The sequence below is a fragment of the Piliocolobus tephrosceles genome, chromosome 11 (assembly GCF_002776525.5).
Source record: "Piliocolobus tephrosceles isolate RC106 chromosome 11, ASM277652v3, whole genome shotgun sequence".
NCBI classification, from domain to species: domain Eukaryota; kingdom Metazoa; phylum Chordata; class Mammalia; order Primates; family Cercopithecidae; genus Piliocolobus; species Piliocolobus tephrosceles.
The window spans coordinates 44722924-44746818 of NC_045444.1; the positions used below are offsets into that span (position 1 = coordinate 44722924).

General features: G+C 42.1%; 1 long non-coding RNA gene and 1 other non-coding gene across 2 annotated transcripts in view; one reads left to right on the plus strand and one right to left on the minus strand.

Annotated features, from left to right (window-relative positions):
• LOC111546093 overlaps positions 1-23895 on the plus strand; it is a 122819-nt gene that overhangs the window by 40974 nt on the left and 57950 nt on the right. The window lies entirely within an intron of this gene.
• LOC111546203 lies at positions 17321-17427 on the minus strand. The gene has a single exon (XR_002732682.1). It is a non-coding gene; the product is annotated as a U6 spliceosomal RNA (small nuclear RNA).

Sequence of the window (23895 nt, forward strand, 5' to 3'; positions counted from 1 at the left end):
ATTTTCAGATAGCTGGAAGAGTGGATTTTGAATGTCCCCAGCAAAAAGAAACGATGAATGTTTGAGGTGATACATGTTAATTATCCTGATTTGATCACTATACATTGTATACATGTATCGACATATCCCACTACCCTCTCAAAAAGTTAGCAATAATTTACAAATTTAAAAAATCTGTGTACCTCGTACTGGAAAGAAGGTAGAAATTGACAACGTTTCAGCAATGATGGCATTCTATTTAACCACAAGTAAAATATTTAAGTGTTATTGGAGTATTTCCAGCAGAAAGATTTCACAACAAGAGAGAAAAGATCTGGAAATAGGTGGGCAGATATTAAGGAACCAGAGGAAATAGCAAATATGGACCACTGGTGCATGCCTTTCGTTCCTCAGTAACTTCCTCAAAAGATGAGCTATGTAGGGAACTAGTCTGGCGGTATTCAGCCCTGGAGTTTTCTTAAATGATAGTTATGCTATCATTCAGAGAACATTAGTAGTAAGATTCTTATCCTTAATTTTACATTAAAAAGTCATTTTCATAACTAATTAGTTGATGCATTTGTGGCTTAGATGGGGAAAAATTGAGAAACTCTGATAGTTGGCAAATACTTAGAACTGACAGGAGTAAAATTAGAAACTGATAAAATAAGAATTTGGGGTTGCTAGGAGTCCTTGAGAAAAGTAGCCTCACTAAAAGAGTGAATCAGGGAAAAGTTATGCTGATTCTAGATGCATTACTCATTAGGAGAATGCAAGCATGCCCTCTTCACTCTTGAAGTGGAGGCCGTGGGCGCATCGAGGGAGGGCCTGGCTGAGGCAGGCATGCCTGCAAACCCTGGGGGTCTGCCTCACATTGTTTGTACAGTAAAGAAAGATTTAATACTGACACGTGGCTCTAGTTTACAGATTCTAATCTGCCAAATCCTATTTCAAGGATGTGGACGGGAGATTACATTCAGAACTATGTGCTTATAGAAATGAATGAAAGGCTTTTTTGTTGTTGTTGTTGTTTAAATGAAAGGCTTTAACATTTTTTCTCTAAATGACCTTAGGGTGATCACTCATTCACACTGGATCTTAATTTCTTGTCTAAAAATGAAGGAAAGGTTTATTGGAATAGTCTCCTAAAGACCGTTCTGCTTCTAAATCTGTCCATTTTGTTTTTTTTCTTTGTTTTGGTTTTTGTTTTGAGAGAGGGTCTTGCTTTGTCACCCAGGCTGGAGTTGAATGAGTCTGTTATGAAGAGCTGAGGATGGAAGGTGATGTTATTTAATATTACCCCCATGAGTGTTCGGGGCTTTACATACAATAGTTGCTTTAATCCTGCATTATTCATTCATTCTATAAATCGCACCCATGAGTTTAGGATATCACTGTCCCCATTTTACAGATGAGAGTGAGTAACATGGACAAGTTCACTTAACTACTACTGGTTAGTTAAGTGGACTTGAGGTGGACTACATTGAGAAATGGCTGTAATAATGATATCAGTGAGTCATTGTAAGGTTTAAATGAAATGAAAGAAGTCATTGTTTTGGTATTAGAATTGTTCTGGTTTTTCTCTTTCTTCCTGTGTTCTCATAGATTACTTGGAAGTTAAAAAAACAAAACAAACAAAAAAAACAACCTTTTTTGAAGATAGTAAGATCTCAAATTCTACTCCTCAAAGAGGAAACAGTGTTTGGATTCTTGGGATCTGATGGGGCAGGCAATAAATGGTACATCAGTTTTCCCTGTCTGAATTCTGAACCAGTTCTGAGAGACAAGGAATTCAAATTACACCTTAATTTTTTTTTTTTTTCATAAGACAAGGTCTCACTCTGTTGCCCAAGCTAGAGTACGGTAGCAGGATCATAGCTCACTATAGCCTCAAGGTCCTGGCCTCAAGCCATCTTCCCGTCTTAGCCTCCTGAGTAACTGGGACCACAGGTGCACACCACCATGCCTGGTCAAATTGCACCTTTTTAAGATGATAAAACTAATATCAGAGACTTTGACTTAAATTTTTTAAAAATGATTTTTATATATGCCAACAGTGCACATCCCACTCCTGAATTCCACAGTAGAGACAGCCTGCCCTCCTGCTTCTGGCAGTGATGAGCCATCAAGGCTTCCCATGTGGGGCCAGAAGGCTGACCAGACTTAAACCTATGCTTCCAGAGACTAGCTCGGTCCCCAAGAAGGAGGAGGGAAGGGCTGGGACCCATCCACAGTCTCTGTTCCTAAACTTCCTGGGTTAGGAAATTCACTAGACCTTCTAGGAAGGGGGCTAGTGACAGGCCAGAAGAGGAGCCCAGATAGTAAGCTAAGGGGTGCTGTCCTTATAGAAGGAAACAGGAACCAGGCAGACCCATCCCACCCCTGGGCCCCAATCATAAATGCTCTTGTGTTTCCTAAAGCCAACATCATTCAGAATACATTTTCTTTTACTTGAGATACCAGCTTTTGTAAAAGTGAAATTGGATTAAAAATAAACAACAACAACAAAAAACCTAACCTTGTTGTTGCTGAGGCGAATGTTGCTGCTGTTTCTATTTTAGTAGAAGTCAAAATAGAATATTCTGGCATGTACTATTCACTCCGTGCTCTAAGAAAGTCACTGTACATGATTGTGCCGATAGCAATGTCTTTCAGAACCCAAATTCAAACACGTGCCTCTGGAACCTTAAAATACCTTGGTACTTCTTTTTTTTTTTTTTTTTTTTTTTTGAGATGGTGGGTAGATGGAAGACTTCATGTTAGCAGAAACTGCCCCTCTCTATTGTGGTGGTTGAAGTCTCTGCCACACAAGAGACCCAGTTTTAAAGTCGTGCTTTCCCTCACACAGTTTTTTCCTGATAGGAGTGGAAGATATTGAGACCAAAAATTTTTGTGGGCAACTGACTTGTCAATTTCTGAAGTAACATTTTCATTTAACAATGAGTAAAACAAATTTGCCCAGCTAAATTATTCAGAGGAATTACAAAACTTGTCACTTAGAGTGGATATTGGGATATTCAGGTCATTTAGGAGGCTGTGGTTAAAAATAAAATGACCTAAATATAAAGCTCTACTTTTTTAAAAAAGGGAAGTTTAAGCTTTTAATTTTTATTTGACATTGGTCCTAATTCTGTTTCTGTTGGGGGGATGTAGGAGGCTACTCTTCTGGTGTTCCAAATAAAGAAAAATTCTTCTTTTCTTATTGGTAGTTTTGCATGGTATTTATGTAGCTCTGTTTTTTAGCCAGGGTATATAAATTCTGTATCTTTTTTGATATATTAGGGGGATGTATGTGTGTGACGGAAAAACTGGAGAAGGTCGTAAGCAAATCACTCTCTTCCAAGAAAAATCGAAGACAATTCATTAATTGTTGTAGTCATTCTTTTTGTACTTTTAAGCCAGGAGCATTTGAAATATGAACTTGTCCCAATCTGCTTTTGGGCAATAATTGGAGCATAAAATGTTGAAAATCAATTATGTATTTAGGGAGGATGAAACAGGCTGACATATTGAAGGCATATTGTATTATGTTTGGTGCACTAACCAGGACAGTTACGTCATATTCCTGCAGTAAAATTGTGTCTCGAGAGGGTGAGACACAGAGGATCACACATCCTGATGTACTCAAACTTCACAGAACATAAGAGTGTTTATAATAGGCCTGCCATCTGTCCTGGAAAAGAGTCCTATCTTAAAAATTGGCTATGCGTTTGTTGTTGTTGTTGACTGATAAGCAAAGAGTTTGATATTTTTGTTTTATACATGGTTATATCTGATTTATAACAGTGTGATAATTTCACAATGCATTATGTGTTCCCTATGCTGGTTAAGGGGGTAAGATCTTTGCAGGAGAGGGTAGAGAGAGTTTTAGATTTCTCCCGTAACCCCAATGTGCCTGACACAGTACTGACGGTCTGTATCCCTAATTGTAGATTTGCAGGAGATTTGCAGAATATTGTCTTGTGTCCTCCGGATAGGAGAGGCACCCAAGGACTGTGTTGTGTTGTCTGAGGTCACATGATTGGTAAGCAGCTGTATTAGTTGCTAGGGTGGCTATAACCAAGTACCACAAAGTAGATGGTTTAAATAACAGAAATGTATTGTCTCAGAGTTATACAGAAACTGGACGTCCCAGATCAAGCTGTTGGCAGAGCTGGTTCTTTCCTAGGCTCTGAGAGAGATCTGTCCTGGGCCTCACTCCTTGACTTGTAGAGGGCCATCTTCTCCCTGTATCTCTTCATGCCATCTTCCATCTATGCATATGTCCAAATTTCTCCTTTTTAAAAAGACACCAGTTAAATTGGATTAGGGCCCACCCTAATGACTTCATTTTAACTTGATTAACTCTGTATAAAGAATCTATCTCTAAATAAGGTCACATTCTGAGGTACTGGGTGTTAAAACTTTGTATTAGTCCATTTTCACACTGCTGGTAAAGACATACCTGAGACTGGGCAATTGACAAAACAAAGAGGTTTAATTGGACTTACAGTTCCACATGGCTGGGAAAGCCTCACAATCATGGCAGAAGGCAAGGAGAAGCAAGCCACATCTTATGTGAATGGCAGAGAATGAGGAGGACACAAAAGTGGAAACCCCTAATAAAACGATCAGATTTTGTGAGACTTATTCAGTACCATGAGAACAGTATGGGGGAAACCGCCGCCATGATTCAATTATCTCCCACTGGATCCCTCCCATAACACGTGGGAATTATGGGAGTACAATTCAAGATGAGATTTGGGTGGGGACACAGAGCCAAACCATATCGTTCCACCACTGGCCGCTCCAAAGCTCATGCCCTCACGCTCAAAACCAATCATTGCCTTCCCAATAGTCCCCCCCAGTCTTAACTTATTTCAGCATTAACTCAAAAGTCCACAGTCCAAAGTCTTATCTGAGACAAATCCCTTCTGCCTATGAGCCTATAAAATCAAAAGCAAACTAGTTATTTCCTAGATACGATGGGGGTACTGACATTGGGTAACTACAACCATTCCAAATGGGAGAAATTGGCCAAAACTTTTAAAGGGGCTACAGGGCCCATGCAAGACTGAAATCCAAATCTCAAAGTTCCAAAATGATCTCCTTTGTCTCCATGTCTCACATCCAGGTCACACTGATGCAACAGTTGGGTTTCCATGGTCTTGGGCAGCTCCACCCCTATGGCTTTGCAGGCTACAGCCTGCTTCCCAGCTGCATGAGTATCTGCAGCTTTTCCATGTGCATGGTGCAAAGCTGTTAGTGGATCTACAATTCTGGGGTCTGGAGGAGGATGGCCCTCTTCTCAGAGCTCTACTAGGTGGTGCCCCAGTAGGGACTCTGTGTGGGGGCTCCGACCCCACATTTCCATTCTGCACTGCCGTAGCAGAGGTTCTCCATGAGGGCCCCACCCCTACAGCGAACTTCTGCCTGGGCATCCAGGCATTCCCATACATCTTCTGAAATCTAGGCAGAGATTCTCAAACATCAATTCTTGACTTCTGTGCACTGGCAGGCTTAACACCATATGGAAGCTGCCAAGGCCTGGGGGGTTATACCTTCTGAAGCCACAGCCCAAGCTCTACGTTGGCCCCTTTCATCTGTGGCTGGAGTGGCATGGACACAGGGCAACAAGTCCCTAGGCTGCACACAGCATGAAAACCCTTGGCCCAGCCTACAAAACCACTTTTTCCTCCTAAGCTTCTGGGCCTGTGATGGGAGGGGCTGCCATGAAGACCTCTGATATGCACTGGAGACATTTTCCGCATTTTCTTGGGGATTGACATTGGCTCTTCATTACTTACGCGAATTTCTACAGCTGGCTTGGATTTCTCCTCAGAAAACAGAATATTCTTTTCTATTGCATTGTCAGGCTGCAAATTTTCTGAACTGACATGCTCTGCTTCCCTTTTAAAACTGAATGCCTTTAATAGCACACAGGTAACCTTTTGAATGCTTTGCTGCTTAGAAGTTGCTTCTGCCAGAGACCCTAGAACATCTCTCTCAAGTTCAGAGTTCCACAAATCTCTAGGGCAGGTGCAAAATGCCACCAGTCTCTTTGCTAAAACATAACTGGAGCAAACATAACCTTTGCTCCAGTTCCTGATGAGTTCCTCATCTCTATCTGAGTCCACGTCAGCCTGGATTTCATTGTCTATAGCATTATCAGCATATTTTGGTCAAAGCCGTTCAACAAGTCTCTAGGGAGTTCCAAACTATCCCACATTTTTCTGTCTTCTTCTGAGCCCTCCAGACTGTTCCATCCTCTGCCTGTTACCCAGTTCCAAAGCTGCTTCCACATTTTCGGGTACCTTTTCAGTAGCACCCCACTCCTGGTACCAATTTACTGTATTAGTCCATTTTCACACTGCTGATAAAGACATACCTGAGACTGAGAAATTTATGAAGGAAAGAGGTTTAATTGGACTTTTCCACGTGACTGAGGAACCTTCAAAATCATGGTGGAAGGCGAAGAGGAACAAGTCCCATCTTATATGGATTGCAGCAGGCAAAGAGAGAATGAGGAAGATGCAAAAGCAGAAACCCCTAATAAAACCATCAGATCTCATGAGACTTATTCACTACCACAAGAGAACAGTATGGGGGAACCACCCCCATGATTCAATTATCTCCCACTGAGTCTCTCCCACAACACATGGGAATTATGGGAGTACAATTCAAGGTGAGATTTGGGTGGGGACACAGAGCCAAACCATACTAGACTGTGACATGAATTTTGGGGACACATAGTTCAACCCTAACAGCAAAGATGTGGGGTCACAGTCTCTTTCTGTCTCCTAATAGAGTAACTTCCTCTGCCCTGTTTAATAAATATTTGTTTTTTAGTTTATATGCAGCTTGGTCAAATTAGTTTTTTTGTTTTTCTGTTTTTTTGTTTTTTTGAGATGGGGTCTCTCTCTGTCACCTACTGTTGCCCAGGGTGGAGTGCAGTGGTGCGATCTCGGCTCACTGCAAGCTCTGCCTCCTGGGTTCATGCCATTCTCCTGCCTCAGCGTCCCGAGTAGCTGGGACTACAGGTGCCCGCCACCAGGCCTGGCTAATTTTTTGTATTTTTAGTAGAGACAGGGTTTCAGCATGTTAGCCAGGATGGTCTTGATCTCATGACCTCATGATCCATCCACCTTGGCCTCCCAAAGTGCTGGGATTACAGGTGTGAGCCACCACACCCAACCCAGCTTGGCCAAATTTTCTATTCAAAGAAATATCTACTCCACTTCTTATATTTCCTTCCATTTCTGGTTTATGGATTGGAATCCTTTTCTTAGATGGTGATAGTTTTGCTTGAGGCTATTTTAAAAACATTTATCTCTACCCTGTTTGATCCTAGGAGTATAAAAGTAATTGCTATTTGATGTACATATTGGTTTTAAAGAGGCATAAACTGTGTACCTTGCCTATGATCTGTTCCCTTTTAGTCTTTTTGGAACACTTCTTTGGCACCCTAACAGGGGAAAATGATCAGTGTTTGAGGGTTTATTATATGGGACATACAGCCCCCTGGGGAGTTGGGATCTTAGCTGTTAGGGAATAGTGGAAATCAAGCTGCCAGGTGGTTCTTGAGTTTGGGTTGGTACTCAGAATGTAATATTTATAAGATGAAAGATATTATATTCTCTCACTGTGAATTACCAATAGTATTTTAAGGAACCTTTTATGCCAAACAACATTTGTGCCAAAAAGGCATCCGTTTATTTAAGAAATTCCCAAGTGCAGTGGAGTTTCTCCTTAGTGCTGGGTGTCTTCTGCCTGACTCAAGATTGTAAACTCACAGGAGATGGCCCTGTAAATGTTAGGAAATAAGTATTTGCAGTGGTTCTGAGTTTGGAAGACTGTGAATGCAGACTGGATATACCTGTTCTGTGTGTGTGTCTCAGGTTAATTACAGTTTTCAAAGTAACGTTAAATTTGCTTATATTTCACTTTTTTTTTTTTTGGTAATGAAAGAGAGATGCCTTGCAGATGAGCAGTCTGGGTAACAAATACACACACACACACACACACACACACACATATATGAAAGAAAGGGGAAGGAGAGCATTAGGACAAATACCTAATGCATGCAGGACTTTAAACCTAGATGACGGGTTAGTAGGTGCAGCAAACCATCATGGCACATGTATACGTATGTAACAAACCTGCATGTTCTGCACATGTTTCCCAGAACTTAAAGTAAAATAAATAAAAAAGAAAGAAAGATGCCTTAGAAAGTGGCAGCATGTAGAAATGTAAAAATAGTACCCTGATTGGGATGTTCTCCTGTGTGTGTTGATTTATAGCCCGGTGGGACTCTTAGTGTATGTGTGCGTTTTGAATACTGTTATAGAACAGGTGTGAATCAAACCTCTTGTCCGTGTTGTGCAGCATCCCACAGTTCAAAGGCAGCCAGTTACATAGCGCTTGGCAGGAAGCCTTCCATTTTGAATATTGGTTGAGAGAAAAGAGAGAATGACGAGTCTGTGTGGAGCATTTTATTATGAAGCACAGCTCAACTGCTGTAGACAGGTATTAAAAGCCTATCCCACTGGCTTCATCCTGTATTTGCTGCAGATGCATTCCCACAAGGCCTCCAGATAGAAAAGGAAGCCCACTGTTCTGCTGCACAGCTGTTAAAATAGTTAATACTGCGCTTCCCAACTATTACGGGATGTGCCATATGTGGCCTTTGAGAACATAAACTGATAGTGCATTGGGGGTCTTTGGGATTATTAACAGTATAATTCTAGCAAACAGCAGACACAATTATGTAGGCTACAGTAATTCTTTTTTTTTGAAAGACTGTCGTAAAATATATGTAACATAGAATTTACATTTTAATACAAAATGTAAGTGTACGGTTCAGTGGCATTAAGTACATTCACATTGTTGTGCAGCCATTACCACCATCCATCTCCAGAACTTTTTTGTCGTCCCAAAGAGAAATTCTGTACCCATTAAACAATAACTTCCCATTTCTCCTTCCCTCAGCCCCTCTAACCTCTATTCGACTTTGTCTTTATGAATTTGCGTATCCTAGGTATCGCATACAGTAAAATTGCCTATTTGTCCCTTTGTGTCTGATAGCTCTAGTAATTCTTAAGTTGTATCTATATAGCTTCTACTATGTGCCATTTTCTTTTTGATCATAAAGTGATTTAGTAGATGACTTCAGAATATTAAAACTTGAGGACAAAAAAGAAAGAATAAAACTCAAGGACATAAATTTGAAACTCTTATTATGCCTTCTGGGGCCTGAAGGTAGTAACATCTAATATTTATAGAGCAGTTCCTGTATCAGGCACAGCTCTGAGCACTTTGTAGATAATAACACATTGACACTCATGCCAGCTCTGTGAGGAAGATACTATTAATAATACCCTAGTTTTGCAGATGGGAAACTGAGGCCCAGAGAGATGAATTCCTTGCCTAAGATACTGACAGGGCTGATGTGCAGCAGAGCCGGGATTGCAGCTCAGTAGTCTGCTCCAGAGCCCAAGCTCCTACGAACTCCTTAGGTGCACAGGTGCAGTGGGCGGGGGGAGGGAAACTGCAGCCCAGCAGCCAGGCAGTGAGCTGAAGGAAACAGCCAGCAATCTTCAGCCCATGTTGGGAGTGATGGGAATAGAGATTCTGCACAGGTGGTTGCTGAATGGGAATGGAGGCATGATACTGCTGGCATTTGCAAATTTTCAAGAGAAACTAGAAATCCTTATTTATGTGTAACCTCCTAACTTCTGAGTGTTGGCAACCTAATTCAGTTAAAGACAAAAACAAAGCATGTGGGCCACACAGTATCTGTGGCCCACAACCTTCAGACCTTTGCTCTGGAGGTTTCAGGACTATCTTTTTCTTACCCAGACCCCTCAGCAGTTGGTACTTCTGGGACAGTCGTCCACTTGTTTGGACGTGGAGGCAGTATCTTGATGATCTTTGCTTCCCTAGCTGCAGCTTTCTTTCTTTCTCTTTGTTTTTTATTTTTTAATTTTTTTGAGACAGAGTCTCCCTCTGTCACCAAGGCTGGAGTACAGTGGCATGATCTCTGCTCACAAAGTAGCTGGGACTACAGGTGTGTGCCGCCGTGCCTGGCTGACTTTTGTATTTTTTTGATAGAGACGGGCTTTCGACATGTTGGCCAGGCTGGTCCCAAACTCCTGGCCTAGAGCGATTCACCCGCCTCAGCCTCCTGAAGTGTTGGGATTGCAGGGGTGCGGCTGCAGCTTTATACAGCAATGGTCAGTAAATGTGTGCGGAGCAAAAGAGTCTTGAAAGCACTCATGACTTCTTTCTGAGTGCTGCCAAGAGTTCACAGAAAATCTAATTTAAAACAAAACTAGTCGATTTTGAGAGGATCCTGTCTTTTCATGTAGAACCTCATAATTTATTGTTTCATTAGGGGCTTCTTTGAATTAACAATTCTGAGTAGAATAGGACTTTATTTTTTATTTTTACTTCTGAGACGGAGTCTTGTTCTGTCGCCTAGGCTGGAGTATGGTGGCACAACTCAGCTCATCGCAACCTCTGCCTCCCAGGTTCACGTCCCTAGCCTCAGCTTTCTGAGTAGCTGGGATTACAGGCACATGCCACCACAGCTAGCCAATTTCTGTATTTTTCGTAGAGATGGCATTTCGCGGTGTTGGCCAGGCTGGTCTCGAACTCCTGGCCTCAAGTAATCCGCCTGCCTTGGCTTCCCAAAGTGCTGGAATTACAGGTGTGATTATAGGTGTGAGCCACCGCACCTGGCCTTAGAATAGGACTTTAAAGTGATTTTTTTTTCCTTCAGAAGAAGTCTCACCAAATAAATTTAAATATATGCTGTATGTAACATAGAAACCTAAACTTCCTTTTTTTCAATAACAGCCACTGTATTTATGACATACTTACTGCATGGTAGCCACTAGTGTTAAGGGTTTTACATGCTTTCTTTTTTTTAGTGTGAAGTCACCTAAGAATTTGTGGATTTGGACTGAATTTAGATTCAGAAAGGCTTGAACATATCTAATACAACGTATTATTGGCTTTGCCTATGAAGCTGCTCAGGGGCAATGAATTTAAGAGACTAGTGCAAGGTCGTACATCCATTGTATGGCACAGCCAGAACCATTTGGACACACGCATCTGTTGAGTAATATAGACAACCTTCTTGGACATACCTGTGGTATGGTGCAGTCAGTCTCTCCTTTTTTTTTTTTTTTCCTGGCCTCTGGAAATCGTGTCTTTTTAGATACTGTAGTGCTTCTACTTCTATCTTTCCATCATCTGTGGAAAGGTAGGGTTAGTTAAAGTGTAATATAATGTGTCACTCATATAAATCTTCTGAGTTACCCGTCATTACCAGGGTATTCAAAGTGGTTTGCTAGTACTGGTGTGGATTTGGATTGTCTTTTTTGCCTTTGTGAGATGCCTGGAGTTAGCAGTTAACCTGTGGCCAAGAAAAGACCTTACTTCATTAGAACAGAACCCTAAACCAAATGATCTGATCATCTTATAGATAATACTGTAAATGAGAATGTAAGGAGAATTTTAAACTTTTTTTTAATGGGTAGTTTACACATAATGATATAGTAATCATCACATTCATCTCCTTAACTTTTGTCCTCTTAATTTGGTCGGTAGATATCAGTAGTTTTTAAGATCAGTTTCTAGTGGGGAGGGCAGAGTTTGTACCATTCTCTCATTCAACTGAAAATCATTTAGGCTTTTCTTTTTAGAAGATAACCAAAGTAATCTATGCTTCTGGTAGAACTTGCTAAAAATAGGGAAGTAGCTGGGCAAGGTGGCCTGTGTCTGTAGTCCTAGCTACTCAGGAGGCTGAGGCAGGAGGATCAGTAGAGCAGGTGGTAATGTGTTGGGATCATGTCTGTGAATAGCCACTGCACTCCAGTCTGGGCAATGTAACAAGACTCTATCTCTTTAAAAAAAAAAAAAAGAAAAAAAGAAAAAGTAATTTCGCATTCAGAAATTTGCTGCAGACATTTTAAAATAAAATAGTACCTTAATTTAAATTTAACAGAATACAACTGAAAGTAAAATTAAAGGAATTGCTGAACTTTGGTTACATTTGTTTTCTCAAACTTTCAGTCTTTTCTGCTTTACTATATTGTCCACATGCAAGAGAAGTATAAACAGAATATAATTAAAGGCTAGAGTCACCTATATAGGTCGTAAGTCCAAGTTTGAGGAAGAATGGAGAAATCTCAGGGACATGTAAAGTCCTGTTTAAAAAATTAAAAACCTTAAAACCTGTCTTAAATTAAGACAGCTAAAAATTTTTCAAGATAAATTAATGGAGAGATCAATGTCTTTTTCAGTATTTCAGAACTGTGGAAAAAAAGAGCTCTGCTACTTAAAAGTTGCTTTGAAATCCTAGTATACATAATTTTACTTGTTCCGAACAACCTTTGGTGGTATTTGTGTTTTTATCATTGAACACTGTTGAAGACTGATGGAGTAATGTCACTCTGGAGGTGACACTGCTTATCAGAGGAGTGGCCAGAATGCCACCCTTTCTCAAATGGCACTCTTGTTATCCCATTCACAGTTGCAACTTGGGAGTTAAGCAGGGAAGCCCTCTGAGCAGTTCAGAATATGTAGTACATGTATATGGTACGCACCAGCGTGTATGCACCATTTTCCTAAGTGTGTGTCCAGGACCTCTTGTTTTTGATCTGGAGGCCACTTGAATTCAGGATGTTTGTTCCAGGGTTCTATTCATAAGAAATGACAAGCTGGAAATTAGAAGTGGATGTGGGGCAAGGCACGGTGGCTCACGCCTGTGATCCCAGCACTTTGGGAAGCCAAGGTGGGCAGATTGCTTGAGGTCAGGAGTTCGAGACCAGCCTGGCTGACATGATGAAACCCCCATCTCTACTAAAAATACAAAAATTAGATGGGCATGGTGGTGCATGCCTGTAGTTCTTGGGAGGCTGAGGCAGGAGAATCGCTTGAACCCAGGAGGTGGAGGTTGCAGTGAGCTGAGATTGCACCACTGTACTCCAGCCTGGGCAACAGAGCAAGACTCCGTCTTTGAAAAATAAAATAAAAAATAGAAGTGGAGGTGGCCTGGAGAAGCTGGCATGCCTGACTGGGTAAGGTCATCAGCTTGGGAAGCACACAGATTGTGCAGCTCAACAGACCTTCCTAAGATCTCTTGGCAGGACTGGGTTTTTGATGACTTTGGGCTAGATCTTGTTCATGACCCAAATATTCATCAGGTGCTTACTATACCAGACGCTAGGTGTGTGATGATAAACAAATTAGGGTCCCTTCCTTGTTCACAGCCTAGGAGGGCACATGGTTTCATATATAAATATAAGACAGTATACTAAGGATTATATAATGTGATGAGTGGCATATAGTGGAAACATAGGGAAAATTGAGACTTCTGCTTCCAAGTGAAAGGAAGTCACAAATATCAACACTTTGTCAATCTTGTTTCAGTAACCCTACATTGCTTTTTTTGTGTGTGGTCTTGGGGAGTGACTAGGAGTTGTCCAGGTGGAATAAAAGGACATTCTAGGTAGAGAGAGAGAGAGAGATCTGTGTATATAAAGTGGACAGAATCTGACAAATTTTAGAGAAAACTTTATACCAAATGGGTAACCCATGGCTTCTGGTTCTCCTTCTCCTCCTCCTCCTCCTCCTTCTCCTACTTCTCCTCCTCCTCCTCCTCCTCCTCCTCCTCCTCCTCTTCTCCTCCCTCTTCTCCTCCCTCTTCTTCTTCTTTCTTCTTCTTTCTTTCTTTTTTTTTTTTTTTTAGACAGAGTCTTGCTCTGTCACCCAGGCTGGAGTGCAGTGGTGTGATCTTGGCTTACTGCATCCTCCACCTTCCTGCATCAAGTGATCTTCCCATCAGCCTCCTGAGTAGCTGGGACCACAGGCACATACAACCACGCCTGGGTAGTTTTTTGTATTTTTGGAAGAGACAGGATCTCGCCATTCTGCCCAGGCTGGTCTCAAACTCCTGAGCTCAAGCAATCCTCCCACTTCGGCTTCCCAAAGTGCTGGATTTACAAGCATGTGCCATGGCCTCTAGCCACCCATGGCTTTTAAAAGTCATCATAGAAATTGTCAAAAATAAGACCAGGTACGGTGGCTCATGCCTGTAATCCCAGCACTTTGGGAGGTGGAGGTGGGTGGCTCACCTGAGGTCAGGAGTTCGAGACCAGCCTGACTATCATGGTGAAACTCCATCTCTACTAGAAATCCAAAAAATTAACTGGGTATCATTGCATGTGCCTGTAGTCCCAGCTACTCAGGAGGCTGAGGCAGGAGAATCACTTGAACCCGGGTGGCAGAGGTTGCAGTGAGCCAAGATCGTGCCACTACACTCCAGTCTGGGTGACAGAGTGAGACTCCATCTCAAAAAAAAAAAAAAAAATTGTCAAAAATATACAAATAATGAGGCATATAACAAACCATCATGTATCTACCAACCAGCTTCACAAATATCAACACTTTGTCCATCTTGTTTTAGTAACCCTGCATTGCCTTTTTGTGGTTGGAGGAGTTTTATTTTTTATTGTATATATTTAAGGTCTACAACATGATGTTTTTGTATATAGTCATGTGCCACAACATGGCATGTATATACAATGCCATTCCCATAAGATTATAATAGGAACTGGAAAATCCCTATTGCCTAGTGACATGGTAGCCATTGTAATGTTATAGTGCAGTTACCTTATTTTTAAAATGAATTTTGTGTAGCCTAAGTGTACAGTGTTCAGAAAGTCTACAGTAGTGTACGTTAGTGTCCCAGGCCTTTACATTCACTCACTGACCCACCCAGAGCAACTTGCAGTTCTACCAACTCCATTTGTGGTAAGTACTGTATGCCGCACTATTTAAAAAATCCTTTAGGCCGGTGGCTCACGTCTATAATCCCAGCACTTTGGGAGGCTGAGGCAGGCAGATCACTTGAGATCAGGAATTCAATACCAGCCTGGCCAACATGGTGAAAGCCCGTCTCTACTAAAAATATAAAAAGTGGCCAGGCATGGTGGTGTGCCTGTAACCCCAGCTACTCAGGAGGCTGAGGCAGGAGAATTGCTTCAACCCGGGAGACAGAGGCTGCAGTGAGCCAAGATTGTGCCACTGCACTCCAGCTTGGGTGACAGAGCAAGATTTCATCTCCAAAAAAAAAAAAAAAAATCTTTTAGATCATATTTAGATTATATTTTCACTGTGTCTTTTCTATGTTTAGATATGTTTAGATAACACAAATACTTCCCATTGTGCTACATTTGCCTACAGTCTTCAGGACGGTAACATGCTGTTCTGGTTTGTAGCCTAGGAGCAATAGGCTCTAGCATATAGCCCAGGCTTGTAGATTTGTGTAAGTACACTCTTACATTCGCACAGCAGTGCTAATGCTGAATCCACCACCTTCCATCCTCTATCCCTATCATTAAGCCCCCTATGACTGGTACTTATTGATATACATATACATAGTGAAGTGGTTACTGTGGTCAAGCAAATTAACATTGCCATCATCTCATATAGTTACCTTTCTTTCTCTGTCTATCCATCTGCCTCCCTCCCTCCCTCCCTCCCTCCCTCTTTTTTCTTTTTCTCCCTTCCCCTCCCCCTCCCCTCCCCCTCCTCCCTTCCCCTCCCCCTCCCCTCCCCTCCTCTCTCCTCCCCTCCTCTCCCCTCCCCTCCTCTCCCCTCCTCTCTTCTTTTCTTTTTTCTTTCTTGTGGTAAGAGTACCTAAAACCTACTCTCTTAACAAAGTACCACTAAGCAATACAATGTTATTAACTTAGCCTTCATGTCGTACATTAGATCTCTAGATTTATTAATTCTGTGTAACTGCAACCTTGTAACCTTTGACCTATATTTTATCCCCAGCAATTTAAAGCAAATCCCAGACATTATGTAATTCCCTTTGTAAATAGTATGTGTCTGTAACTCATTAATAAAGATCTCCCCATGACATTAACACAAAACAAAATGAGGATAATTCCTTAATACTAGTCAATACCCAGTCCATACATAGATTTTTTTTCGTGTTAACACAGGTTTCAATATCTAAGGGATTCATTTTTTTTTTAGCATGCTAAGTTTTTCAGGGATGTTGTATACATGGGGCTTTACTATAATGCCATATTTTTATTTATTTCTTTGAAATGGCATATGATTTATTTGGTCTTATATTTGATCATTTAACTAATCAGGTTGGCCCCAATGGAGGGCTGTGCCTTAAAACTTTCTTGATTGCTTGTTTGTCACATAGCAAGGCCTTTTCAGGGATTCAGTGAACATTCAAATTCTGAGAGCTAGATTATAAATGGTTACGGTACTCCGACCAATTCCTTTGATTTTGCTTCAGTGTTTTTTGCTATTTTTATTTTTATTTTTTGTAGAGACAGGGTCTCACTCTATCACCCAGGCTGGAGCGCAGTGGCATGATTGTAGCTCACTGAAGCCTCCAGTCCTGGGTTCAAGCGATCCTCTTGCCTCAGCTTCCCAATGGCTAGGACTACAGGGGTACCCATGATTCCTGGATAAGATTTAAATTTTTTGTAGAGATAGGGTGTTGCTATTGTTGCCCAGCATAGTCTTGAACACCTGGCCTCTAGCAGTCCTTGCTTCAGTTTTCAGCTTCAGTGTTTAGTTCATGTCCTCCTCAGCCTTTAAAAGCTGTTGCCTAGCATGCCTTCTTGGCATGGACCAGCTCAGTGTCCTTACTCAGATGCTTGTAGCAGTCCCCACAGCCTCAGCTGATCTTTCAGGGTTGGGCCTACGTTGCCCTTTTTATTTTGAGGCTTTCCTCGATGACCTCAGCTTCTTTGGCTTCCTGTCCCTCTCCGTTTCTCCTACCCTGCACTCAAGACTTTAATTATATGCTGTTTTCCGTTGCTATAACTGAATACCTGAGACTCAGCAATTTATAAAGAAAATTTGTTTCTTACAGTTCTGGAGACAATGAAGTCCAGTGTCTTGAGGCTGCATCTGGGAGGGCCTTCTTGCTGGTAGGGACTCTCTGTAGAGGTGCTGCTAGTCCTTGCTGCTTGTACCTTCTGGAGTGCTGGGTTAAGCTGCACTCGGGGTTGCTTGAGCCACAGCTAGGGTGGCTGAGGAGTGCTGCACTGGGATGCAGAAAGCAGAGACCCAAGGGGGCCCTGGGCAGCAACCCCATGAAGGGTGCCTGGGTCTTTCTCCTGAAACCATTCCACCCTTCTAGAGCTTTGGGCCAGGGACGGGAGAGACAGCCTCAAAGATGTGTGAAATGGCAGGGGTCTTTTTCCTATTCTCTTGATAATTTCATCTATCAATAGTAATGTCCTTAACAAATGATCACCTAGTCACCGCCTTGGTTTCCTCTTCTGAGCACACTTTTTCACTCTTTTTAAAAAAAAAAAAAAACATGGAATGCTTCATGAATTTGCATGTCATCCTTGTGCAGGGACCATGCTAATCTTCTCTGTATCAGTCCAGCTTTAGTATATGTGCTGCTGAGGGAAGCACGTTTTTCACTCTTTATGTTGCCAGCCTGCATCGTTTTGAAGTCTTCCCATTCTGTTTTCTTTTTAATTGTGTATTCTGTCTTTAAGTCATTTCTTTGCTCTCACATCTCACTGAATGTGGTCAAAAGTAACCATGCAATATCCTGAATGCTTTGCTGCTTAAATATTTCTTCTGCCAGATATCTTAGTTTATTGCCCTCAAGCCTGCATTTCACAAAGACCTAGGACATGGACACAATGTAGCCAAGCTTGTTGCTACTTTGTGATAAGGATGGCCTTTACTCTAGTTTCCAATACTTTGTTCCTCATTTCCATCTGAGACCTTGTCGGAATGGCCTTTACTGTTTAAATTTCTACCAACATTTTGGCCACCACCACTTAAGCAAATCTTGAAGGAGATTCAGACTTTCCCCTAGCTCTCATCTTCTGAACCCTCATCAGAATCTCCCCTAATGCTCCACTTACAGCAATTATAGGCTTTTTCTAGCTTGCTCCCTGAAACCCTTCCAGCCTCTACTCATTGCCCAGTTTCAAAGCCACTTCCACATTTTCAGCTATCTGTTATAGCAGTGACCCCATTCTTGGTACCAATTTTCGGTCTTGCTATAACTTGCTGTAACTATTCTCTTGCTATAACTGAATGCCACTGACTGGGTAATTTATAATAAAAAAAAAAAGGGAAAATTATTTCTCACAGTTCCGGAGGCTGTGAAGTCCAGGAGCATGGTGCTAGCATCTGCTTAGCTTCTAATGAGGATCTTCTTCCTGCCTCATAACATGGCAGAAGGTATCACATAGCGAGAGGGCAAAAGTATGCATGTCAGCTCAAGTCTCTCCTCCTCTTCTTTCAAGCCCCTAGTCCTACCTATCATGGGAGCCCCATCCCGATGACCTCATCTCATCCTATTTCCTCCCAGAGGCCCCACCTCCACTCCACATATGAATTTGGGGTTACGTTGCCAACACATGAAAGTTGGGGGACACATTCAAGCCATAGCATATGCTAATTTTTTTTTCTTGGTAAGGAGTCTCACTCTTGTTGCCTAGGCTGGAGTGCAGTAGTGCAATCTCACCTCACTGCAACCTCCACCTCCCAGATTCCAGGGATTCTCCTGTCTCAGCCTCCCAAGTAGCTGGGATTATAGGCACACACCACCACACTTGGCTAATTTTTGTGTTTTTAGTAGAGACAGGGTTTCACCATATTGGCCAGGCTGGTCTCGAGCTCCTGACCTCAAATGATTCGCCCACCTTGGCCTCCCAATGTGCTGGGATTACAGGTGTGAGCCACTGTGCCTGGCCTAATCTTTACTGTTTATACTTCTCTTGTATGTAGACAAAATTAAACAGTAGAAAGGACAAGAACTTTGAAGCTAATGTAATCTGAATTCCTGAGTTTGTATCCTCATATTTTTAAAAATTGCGGTTACAAAACAAAACACATGAGATCTAACTCCTAACAAAATTTTAAGTGTACAGTGTTGTTAACTTATAGGCACAATGTTATACAGCATGATTCCTAGAAGTATTTCATCCTCTGTGACTGAAACTATATTCTTTGAACAATTCTCCATTTTCCTCTCTCCCCAAGCTCCTGGAATTCACCATTCTGCTCTGCTTCTATGAGTTTGATTATTTATTTTTATTATTATTATTATTATTATTACTGAGACAGGGTCTCTCACTCTGTTGCCCAGTCTAGAGTATAGTGGCTTGATTGGAGCTCACTGTCAGTTCAAACTCCTGTGTTCAAGTCATCCTCCCAAGCAGCTGAGAGTACAGGCGTGTGCCGGTATACCCAGCTAATTTATAGATTTTTTTGTAGAGATGAGGATCTTGCTATGTTGCCCAGGCTGGTCTTGAACTCATGGCCTCAAGTGATCCTCACAAGTCAGCCTCCCAAAGTGTTGGGATTACAGGTGTGAGCCATAGTGCCTGGCTGAGTTTGACTACTTTATATACCTCATAAGAGTGGAATCATGTGCTGTTTGTCCTGTGACTGTTATATTTCTCTTGCGTAATGCCTTCAAGGTTCATTCATGTTGTAGCATGTATCAGGATTTCCTTTTTTTATGGCTGAATGATCCATTGTATGTATATATCACATTTTGTTTATCCATTCATCTGTTAGTGAATATTTAGGATGCTTCTACACTTTGGTTACTGTGAATAATGCTGCAATTAACATGGGAGTGCAAATAGCTCTTTGGGATCCTGACTTCAATTCTTTTGGATAAATACCCAGAAATGAGATTGTTGGATCATATGCCTCACTTTTTAAATAAAGGTTTGTATTATGGAACATGTGCATTGTTCCAAGTAACACAGAGTGGGTTTTTCCTGTCTGGGATCCCTCTTTTGAAACCAAGTGTCCATATAGTTTGAGTATTTTCACTGTGGTTTATCGTAAGTACTTAGTATTTCTTGCTTAACTAATGCTTTATTATTATTTTTTAGAGACAGAGTCTTGCTCTGTCAACCAGGCTGGAGTGCAGTGGCACAATCATAGTTCACTATAACGTTGGACTCCTGGGCTCAAGCAGTCCTCCCACGTCAGCCTCCGGAGTAGCTAACACTATAAGTGCATGCCACTACACCCAGTTAATTTTAAAAATTTTGTGTAGAGATGAGGTCTCACTGTGTTGCCCAGGCTAGTTTTGAACTCCTAGTCTCAAGTGATCCGCCTGCCTCAGCTTCCCAAGTAGCTAAGTCTACACGTATGTGCCACCATGCCTGTATTTTTAACATAGCGATATGGGGTCTTGCTATGTTGTTCAGACTGTTGTTGAACTCCTGGCCTCAAGCAGTCCTCCTGCTTTGACCTTCCAAAGTGCTTGGATTATAGGTGTGAGCCACTGTGCCAGGCCTCTTTACTTTTTTTTTTTTTTTTGAGACAGAGTCTCGCTCTGTCACCCAGGCTGGAGTCCAGTGGCACGATCTCAGCTCACTGCAAGCTCTGCCTCCCGGGTTCACGCCATTCTCCTGCCTCAGCCTCCCAAGTAGCTGGGACTACAGGCGCCACCACCACGCCTGGCTAGTTTTTTGTATTTTTTAGTAGAGACGGGGTTTCACCAGGTTAGCCAGGATGGTCTCGATCTCCTGACCTCGTGATCCGCCCGTCTCGGCCTCCCAAAGTGCTGGGATTACAGGCTTGAGCCACCGCGCCCGGCCTCTTTACTATTTTTTTTTATCTTGTACACTATTTTTTATCAATAACACTAAGAATTATTTTGGAGCGAAGTCAACATTTCCCCACAAAAACCCTTGTATTCACTGGTCGCTCACAGCAGCTGTGTCATTGAGGAAGTGTTGACACTGCTTTTGGTTTTTAAGTGACTGTGTTATTACTTCCAAGGGGTGAAAAAAAAATTGCAAGGTTGGAATTTTCTGGTTTGTTAACAAGACCAAAGATATAAAGCCAAGAGGGGGAATATCTTTCTACAGAATAGTGGTTAAAAAGCAAAAAAAAAAAAAAAAGCTAGAATTTTGTGGAAATTAATAGGTATTGCAAAAATAATCTTTGACCAGAAAATGAAGGTTGCTGTTTTTTATGTTATTCTAAAGTGTAGGACAGTTTAACCAGCTAGGATTTTTAAGGTTGTCTGGATCTTTAAAGGATATTGATAAAAATGCACATACACATTTAGCTTTCTTTTAGAAGATGACTTGATTTCCTAGGACAGAAGTTATTTCATAGCTGTAATTTCAGTAACCATGGGTGTTAGCTTTGAAGTGGTTGATAAGAAGCTCTCTGATTCTCCTCTATTCAGAGAAGACACAGTTGTAGCCATTTCTCTGATTTCTCTCAGTTTTCGCCTTAGAACTAATAAAAGAGGGTTCAATGGCTTCAGCATGCTCAAAGCCAACATGGGGGTGTTGAATTCTCCAGGAAAAGAGAGATCCTGTTTTCTCAGTTTGTTGTTGGGGTTTTGTTTTCGACATTTTTTTGACAGCTGAGATCCAGATCTCGTGACTTGTGTTCTGGCCAGAGGACCCTAAGCTTTTTGTGATGAGTCATTTCCTACTGAGTCCTGAGGCATTGGTCCTGGAATCCCCAGCTCAGAGCTGGGGGCAGCAGATCCAGCCACTGCAGCTGGGAGGGAGTCCAGGTGTCAAGAGGAGAGGGCTGAGGTCTTCAGGGCTGGTGGCTTAGGGTATATGAGTAGCCTGACACAGGCACCCATGTCCCCTGACCTTCTCTGGCCATCTGAATGCAGAGTGACCTCCAGTCCCCTGGAAGATTGCTAAGAGCAAGGCAGCTCCTCAGCCTCTGAGGAGTTAACAGCAGGTTATCCAGAGAGGGTCTCAGGCTCCTTATCAGAACTGAGCTAGAGGGTGAGTTAGGCCTGTGGAATGCAGGAGCAAGAAAGCCAAGTTATTAGATACAAGGTCAAGGCCTGCCTGTTAAGCAGCAAGAGCAACTTAGCCTGAGCTATTTAAATCTCTTCTTAGAAATTCCCGCTGGGTTGAGCCAGCAAGGGGAGTGTGGGGGGTGAGGGTTAAGAGGCTTCAGCTGTGGGGAAGGAAGGGCCATGGACACTGAAAACAGCAGGCCAGGCCTGGATGTCCTGAGAGCCTAGACCTAAACAGAGAGGTTTTTAGTGTCCTGGTAGGTCATTTTAGCCTGCTTGCAAGTGAACGGGTCTTAGGGTGTAAGGGACATATTCAATGATGAGCTTGAAAACTGAGAATCACTTATGGGAATCTGGAAATGGGTGTAGTTTTAAATTCAATGTAGACAAACCAAATTCCTCAATTTTTCCCAAGTGTGAATTATAACCCTATAGTACAGAACTGTCACTTAAATTCATGAAAGTACTCTTTACCAAGCCTGAAGCAAATTGGTGCGTTTGAGTGCTATTACTTACCAAGAAATAAATATATAAATCAGAAAGCTGAGCTTTGGAAAAAAGAAATAAATATGAAGTCATCCAGTAATCCATTCTGAGTAGATGAATGATTAAAGACATGTGAGGTGAGGTTGCTTTAGATCAAGGGAAAACTCACCCTAGCCTCTTGGTTCACATGGGCACACAAAACAGTGCAGAATTTATTCCTTGGCTCTGTATGTAATACAGATTAGATTCCAAAGTCAGCTGAAGCTTGCCTCATTGATCACAGAATCCTAACATTTAAACCAATTTTATCATCTTTAAGAAAGTTGGAAACTTAATACCTTTAGAGACTACAGAAACGCTTAGGCTGTTTAAAAACACTCTCATTCAGATGCCTTCTTCCCTAAGGTCATCTGGCCCTAGGGTATCTAGGGGCAGATTGAATTGGCTAAGATTCAGCAGGCTTCGTTGGTGACTTAGGAGGAGATGGGGGCATGTCATCAATACAAAGGCATAGTCCATCTGCTCAAAGAAGTTTATAATCTGGTGAGGAGCTTTACTCACAGATACCATAAGAAAAGATAGATGAGAATAATGAATGGGAGAGTACTTAGATGGAAGATTCCAGATCAGAATGGCAGTGCTTTTGAGAAAGCCTGTCCTTGTTTCCGTTGGTGTTAGAGACCACACAGAGACAGCACATTGCCTTTGGATATAGTCCCCATTCCTATTTTTGAGGACATCTGGGTCTCATGGACTGAGGTTAGCCGTGTGGACATCTCTCCTAGATATAGTTGCAGAGACACACTGAGCAAAGTAACCTTTTCTTGGTGCCCAGGGTCACCTTTCAGAGCCAAGAATTGTGCTGCTTTAAAAGGCTTTGTTTTGGTGTCCTTGGATGCATTCGGGGATTGAAAGGCTATTAAAACTAAAACAGCCTGTAATCTACTGTTTTGAATTTACAGGTTCTCTCCTGTCAGTCACAGCTTCTCAGGGCTGCCATGGTGGCCAGATCTAACACTGGCCCTCCACTCTCTTAACAGTGATCTGGGAAACCACACATTCCCTTCTGTTAGAATTGAATCTGAAAGACAGTGGGAGGGCTCTGAGTGGGGGGGCCTGTGAAGAGGTGTTGGGGGTTCGTGTGGGGGTTAGGAGGTTCCCTTCTGCATTGTGCATGAACTGAGCCCCAGATTTTGGCAGCTTTGAAGACTGATTTGCATCTTGGTTCCTGGTGTTTTCTGGATAAGCTGAGGTTGCAGCATATGACTTCTGTCTTTGATAGGCCTCCCCCCTTTTCCCTCCTACTCTTGCCTGAATCAATTTTGTTATGGAAAGGAAAGAATGAAAGTTTTCTTAGAGAAAATAAGAAGAAGCTGAATGGAGGAAGACCCAGGGCTGAGCAAGCCTTGGCCTGTCCGTCAGCCACTGTTCGTACAGCCTAAATATACTGAGCCCTGCGAAAGGTTCAATGGGATGTCATGGACCCTGTCATCAAGAAGCCTAGCCTGTAGTTGGGAGAGAAAACTAACAGACCTGAAACTCCTGATTAAAAGTAGTGGTTTTGCGTCTTGTGTGAGTTCAGAGAAGAGTGATTTAAGTCAGGGGCTTGGCATTGGGCGGGGGTGGGTGTG